Source organism: Heptranchias perlo, chromosome 16 (genome assembly GCF_035084215.1).
Source record: "Heptranchias perlo isolate sHepPer1 chromosome 16, sHepPer1.hap1, whole genome shotgun sequence".
In the NCBI taxonomy this organism is placed as follows: Eukaryota; Metazoa; Chordata; class Chondrichthyes; order Hexanchiformes; family Hexanchidae; genus Heptranchias; species Heptranchias perlo.
Window position 1 is genome coordinate 20,954,607 of NC_090340.1, and position 6,351 is coordinate 20,960,957.

General features: G+C 45.2%; 1 long non-coding RNA gene across 1 annotated transcript; it reads right to left on the reverse strand.

The window, feature by feature from the left end:
• Positions 1 to 933: 933 nt before the first annotated feature.
• On the reverse strand, positions 934 to 2,940 carry LOC137333282 (uncharacterized). Its single transcript, XR_010965837.1, has 3 exons — positions 2,675 to 2,940; positions 2,391 to 2,468; positions 934 to 1,213 (listed from the first exon to the last, which is right to left on the reverse strand). It is a non-coding gene; the product is annotated as an uncharacterized lncRNA (long non-coding RNA).
• Between the last annotated feature and the right edge of the window lie 3,411 nt (positions 2,941 to 6,351).

Below are 6,351 nucleotides of genomic sequence, written 5' to 3' on the forward strand. Positions count from 1 at the left end.
TATCTGTCCAGGTTCATCCCGAGCAGTTCCGTAACACAGGATTCTGTGCTCTACGGGCTGTTCCCGGGGACGCACACTGAGACAGACATCAGCTGCTGCTGGAAGACCATCAACTCGGTGAAAGACGCCCTTTGGTCTGCTCAAAACTTGCTGGTCTTCCAGCACAAGGAGCTGTCCTCGACCGAGTGTTGCAGACTGGCACATTCCAAGGTCCAGGACTACGTGCTGAGGGACGCACTGAGGATGGATGCGGCCACCGCAAAGGCTCTGTGGGGAAACGCAACCGTTTAGAGCCTTCCCGCCATTGTAAACCGAGGGGCTGCAATCAGGGAAAAACCCCCTCGGGCAGAATGTAAAATTCTAACTGATGTAATGTAACTGTAATGAATCTGTAAAGAATCTGTAACGTAGCTGTTATCAAAAATGTGTATTGAGTGTATTGCAATGAGGCACCCTAGAGTGTCATGAACTGTAATTATGTCCAATGTGTTCATTGAACTGTACTTGATGTAACCTGCAAATTGTATAATCTGTATTGTGTACGTTTGGAATGTGATATGACAACTGTATTGTATGTATTGCTGCAAATTTTATGAATAAAGTATATTTTTTGAAAAAAAATCTGACTAAGTTATATCACTTTTGTGCTTTAACACATCTCAGAATTTGATTTTATTGCCCCTGCTGAAGCTTTAAAAATCCTTCTTGCCCACGAGTCCGAATACTGAAGCAAGGACACCATCTAATCATTCACTCCATCATTCCCCACACAGCTCCATCACCACATGGTTCAAGCTCTTCCACAAGACTGCACCAGATGGTAATGTGATTTTCTGGCATCATTTTACGCAATGTGGCTCAAATTCTTTTCTTGCACAATGTGTTCTTCTTAGGAATATCGCATACTTCACAAAGAGAATGGTGCTCATCACAGGACATGAAATAGTTCTTTTTATTTATTGATGCCAAAAATGATACTTTCAAAAATAATTAATTCACTTTTCATTAGTTTATATAAACACCCAACTGATCAGGATAAACATACTGAGGACATGTAGCTTCTTTAATACAGTATATACGGAGAATACTTTATATATTGTGCCTGAAGGGCCAGTTGTTCAGGAGCAGCAGCTACATTTGTCGGAGGTTTTCCCTTTGCACACACAGCCATTGGCGCAGTTAGTGCATCCGGCAGGACAGCAAGAGCAGCAACCTGAGAGAGGAGGGGGAAAAGGCAGAAATCAGTAACAATGAATCATTCACTGAAACCCCATTACAGCACTGATCTCCTCCCTAATAAACTAATCTGTGTCATATCTCCAATTAACCCATCTGAAAATGCCCACCTCAGAAACCCTACCTGTCAGTTGCTGTTTGTGATATTATTTGTGATATCATCAGTCAGTCCCACCAACTGTTCAGTGATCAACTCTTCAGGGTAGAATTTCCCACCAACTAGATTCACATGTGGACGTTTAAGGGGCTGGTACTCCATTCCTGTGAGCTCTATTAAACGTTGCTGTTCCCCTGTTCGGGATGTGCCCTCCCTTTCTCCTCTGTGAAGCTCTTTGAGATGTTTCTCTATGTTGAAGTTGCTGTATAAATGCAAACTGCGGTTGCTGCTCTAAATCCTGGATAAAAATAGCACCGATAGGAATGTAGCAGCTGCGGGTTAAAATTTGGTAGGTAACGATGATCTGTCCATTTCTCAAGGGTTTAGTCAGACTCGAAACATTGATTATAAGGAATAATTTAGTTCAATAGGGGGTGATACGGGGAACCACAGTTACTGCACTGTCCATTGGGGCAGCCTGAAGATCGGAGCAATAACCCATCCGGACTAACTGGGGCTTCATCTGATCAGTGAACATTCCCTATCAAGTGATGGCTCCCTATATTAGGGTTGCTTGCTCAGCAGGTGCCATTGGTTTGAATGTTCTGATTTAAGCATTAGGAGTTGGGGTTGGGGGCATATTCTGAATCCTTGAAAGAGGGTAAGTCTGTTTCAGGTTTAGAGTTAGGATTGGGGTTGGGTATTTTTTTGGGTTGGGGGATTTTAGTGTTAGGGTTCGAGCTAGGGTGCCAATGAGGGTTGGAGGTATTTTAGGGTTAGCGTATCGGATTAGGTCAGAGTCCTGTGGGGTAGAGATGGGGTCAGGTAAGACTTAGGTTTAGGGTTAGTGTTATGGTTAGAGCTTGCCTTAGGTTTAGAATTCAGGTTAGGTTTAAGGTTAAGGTTAACTTAAATCTGAACACTGCAGCCAAACTGACTGAAGTGAAAGCCCGGGGACCTTGTACTTTCACATTCTGTTCCAGTCTGAGTTCTACCCAGAACCATCAGTCACATCAATACAATGTGAGGGGTTTTAAACAGTCCCACAGTTACTCACTTTTCTGGCAGCGTCCAGCTTTGCTGGTGGGACATCGGCAGTCGGAGCACCTGCAGGTGTTTTCACAGGAGCAGGATCCTGAAAACAGGGAAAACAAACAAATGTAAAGACACAGAGTTGGGATTTAAACCCTGAGAAATCCCCACCGTGTGGAGGAGCCCCGGCTCTTTGTCACCCTCTGATCTCCAGTTAATTTAATAAACAGCCTCCCCTCCAATCCTGCTCCACCTCAGTGACACTGAGCGGGGACACTGAGCTGAAAGGACTGACTCGTCTCCACTCACCATCCAGGCAGACACAGGCCTTAGAGTCAGACATTTCACTAACTTCCTCTTCAGTTTGGAGCCGTCACCGAATCAGCGTTTCTCGATCTTGTGCCGTTTGCTGCATCGGAGCCGAATTTTATGGGTTGTGATCGGCGGGGAATCGGGTGCAAAACCGGGGAAGGGGCGGGTCGGTCCGGGCAGAATGCACACGGAGCACCGAAGTGAATCAGCGGTTCCAGGTGGGAATTGCACCCGTCTCCTTCACTCTGAACACGACCCCAAAATATTCCTCAATAACAGCAATTTCACAACATTTACTGTGCGATCACCGTGAGTCTGAGCGTCTGCAGCACGTTTCACACCCACGGTCTGGGGGGTCCAGGACTGCATCTTCTGTTTTAGGTTTTATTTACCCTTTTCACTCTGGATACCTTTTAGTTTCTGTGTTTCAGATTGTTCTCCCAGGCGAACCGACAACAAGAGTTTGCTTTGTTTTGGTGTTTTCAACGAAGTAAAACGCCCCGAGGTGGAATAAAAGGGACAACCAGAGAAGGAAGGAGATATTAGGAGGGCTGACCAAAAGCTTGATCAAAATTGTAGTCAAAAGTATGTTTTCAGGAGGGACTTAAAGGTGAGGGATGTGGAGGGGTTCAAAAGGCTAATTGCTGAGCTTGGGGCCGTGATAGCTGAAGGTATAGCCCTGGTGAGGAAATGGATGGGGAGAGACACAAGAGGCCAGTGGTGTTTTTTTGGGGGTGGGGGGCGATGTGGTTGGAGTGTTGTAGGACTCGAGGAGATTGTGGAGATAGGAAGGGTGAGGCCATGAAGGGATTTAAACAGGAGGATGAGGATTTTAAATTTGAAGCAAAACCGGGGAAGGGGCGGGTCGGTCCGGGCAGAATGCACACGGAGCACCGAAGTGAATCAGCGGTTCCAGGTGGGAATTGCACCCGTCTCCTTCACTCAGAACACGAACCCAAAATATTCCTCAATAACAGCAATTTCACAACATTTACTGTGCGATCACCGTGAGTCTGAGCGTCTGCAGCACGTTTCACACCCACGGTCTGGGGGGTCCAGGACTGCACCTTCTGTTTTAGGTTTTATTTACCCTTTTCACTCTGGATATTATTTAGTTCCTGTGTTTCAGATTGTTCTCCCTGGTCAGCCCCAGCTCCCTGTGTCCCAGAGAGTTTTCCAAACTTGCCTTGGTATCTACAACAAGAGTTCTCATTCATATAGTGTTTTCAACACAGAAAAATATCCCAAGGTTAATAAAAGAACATAAGAAATTGGAGTAGGTCATACGGCCCATCAAGCTTGATCCGACATTTAATAAGATCATGGCTGATCTTCTACCTCAACTCCACTTTCCCGCCCTATCCCCATATCTCTTGATTCCCTTAGTGTCCAAAAATCTCTCTATCTCAGTCTTAAATATACTCAATGACAAAGCATCCACAGCCCTCTGGGGTGGAGAATTCCAAAGTTTCACAACCCTCTGAGTGAAGAAATTTTTCCCCATCTCGGTCCTAAATAGCTGATCCCTTATCTTGAGACTATAACCCCTAGCTCTAGACTCTCCAGGCAGGGGAAAAAGCCTCTCAGCATCTACCCTGTCAAGTCCTCTCAGAATTTTATACATTTCAATGAGATCAACTTTCATTCTTCTAAACTCTAGAGAATATAGGCCCATTCTACTCACTCCTCACAGAATAACCCTCTCATCCCAAAAATCAATCTAGTGAACCTTCATTGCACCCCCTCGAACGCAAGTATATCCTTCCTTAGGTAAGGAGACCAAAACTGCATACAGTAGTCCAGGTGTGGTCTCAGCAGAGCCCTATATAATTGCAGCAAGACCTCTTTACTCCAACCTTTTTGCAATAAAGGCTAACATTACCATTTGCCTTCCTAATTGCTTGCTGTACCTGCATGTTAACTTTCTGTGATTCATGTACAAGGACACCCAAATCCCTCTATCAATATTTCTTAGTCTCCCACCTTTTAAAAAGTATTCTGCGTCGGGACAGGAAAGCAACACCCAGAGAAGCACAGAGATGTTAGGAGGTCTGATCAAAAGCATGATCAAAAATTTAGTCAAAAGTAGGTTTTCAGGAGGGACTTAAAAGGAGAGGGATGTGAAGGGGTGCAGGGAGGTAATTGCTGAAGCATGGGACCTGGATAGCTGAAGGCACTGCCGCCAATTAGTGAGGAAAGGGACGGGGAGATGCACAAGAGGTCAGAGTCAGAAGAACGGAGTTCTTTGTGCAATGCGGGATATTGTAGGACTCGAGGTGGTTGCAGAGATAGGGAAGGATGAGGCCATGAAGTGTTTTAAATAGGAGCATGAAAATTTTTAATTTGGAGCATTGGGGACCATGAGCCAGTGCAGGTCAGTGAGTGATGAGGACCAGGACCTGGGGCAGGATAGGATACAGGCAGCGGAGTTTTGGAAGAGTTGACATTTACGGAGGATGGAGAATGGGAGACCAACTGTTGGAGCATTGGAATTGTGGAGTCTCAAGGTGACAAAGGCATGGATGAGGGTTTCAGCAATGGATAGGATGAAGTAGAGGCGGAGGTTGGTGATATTACGGAGGTGGAAGTAGTCAGCAGTGTTTGTAATGAAGAGGATGAGGGGTGGGAATGTGCGATCAGAGTTGAATAGGACGCGAGGTTGCGAACAATCCAGTTCAGTCTGATACAGTGGTCACAGAAGGGATGAAGCTGGAATTGTTAGCAAGGGTACAGGGTTTGTGGCGGGGGCCAAAGATGATGTATTTGGTATTCCGAGACTGGATATTAGACCAGCAGTCTGACAACACAGAGGCAGTGGAGGGGCTGAGACAGGTGGTGCTGAAGTAGAGCTCGGTATAGTGGTGTACATGTGGAAAATGACCCCATGTGGTTGATGTCAACAAGGATTAGCACGGAGATAAAGAAGGAGATTGTGTCAAGGATAGATCCTTGGCAAACTCCAGAAGTAATGGTGCAGGAATGGGACCAGTGCAAAAGATGCTCTGGTACCAATCAGATAGGTCAGAACCTAGGAGGGCAATCTCACTGTGCAAGGCAATGAAGGAGAGGTGATGGATGAGGAGGTGTAGTTGACCATGTTAAAGGCTGCAGAGAGGTTGAGGAGGGAAAATGGACTATTACAGTCATGGCGAATGTCATTTATGATTTTGTTTAGAGCCGATTCGGTGCTATAGTGGGGTGAAACCTGATTGGAGGAGGAGTTTGCAAGCAGAGAGGTCTAAAGCAGAGAACGTGCTGCAAGAGCAATTTGGAAGGGTAATTAAGGTTAAGTGCTTTACCCAGGAAGTCATTGCGTTGGAAAAATCAGTCACCGCCATGTCACCTATCAGAACACTTGGAGTACTGATACTATTAATCTTTCACTGACAGAGTCAGATCATGTTGTAATTACTATTATGCTGTAATTAACTTCCTCACTCAAAATTTTTTTACATTCCTGTGCAGAAACCTAACATATATTACAACACAAGGCAGTTTTGACTCGAGGAGCCAAGATTTTTTTTCCTAGCTGAAAACATTCCAATGTCATAGAAGATCACAGCAAGAATATAACTCCCTGCTTATGACAGTAATCCTCTTTCGACTGTCTCACTGGAATCATCTGAGTGGACTTGAAAAGATATTGAGCACATTGCTGACCAAGACACACTGAA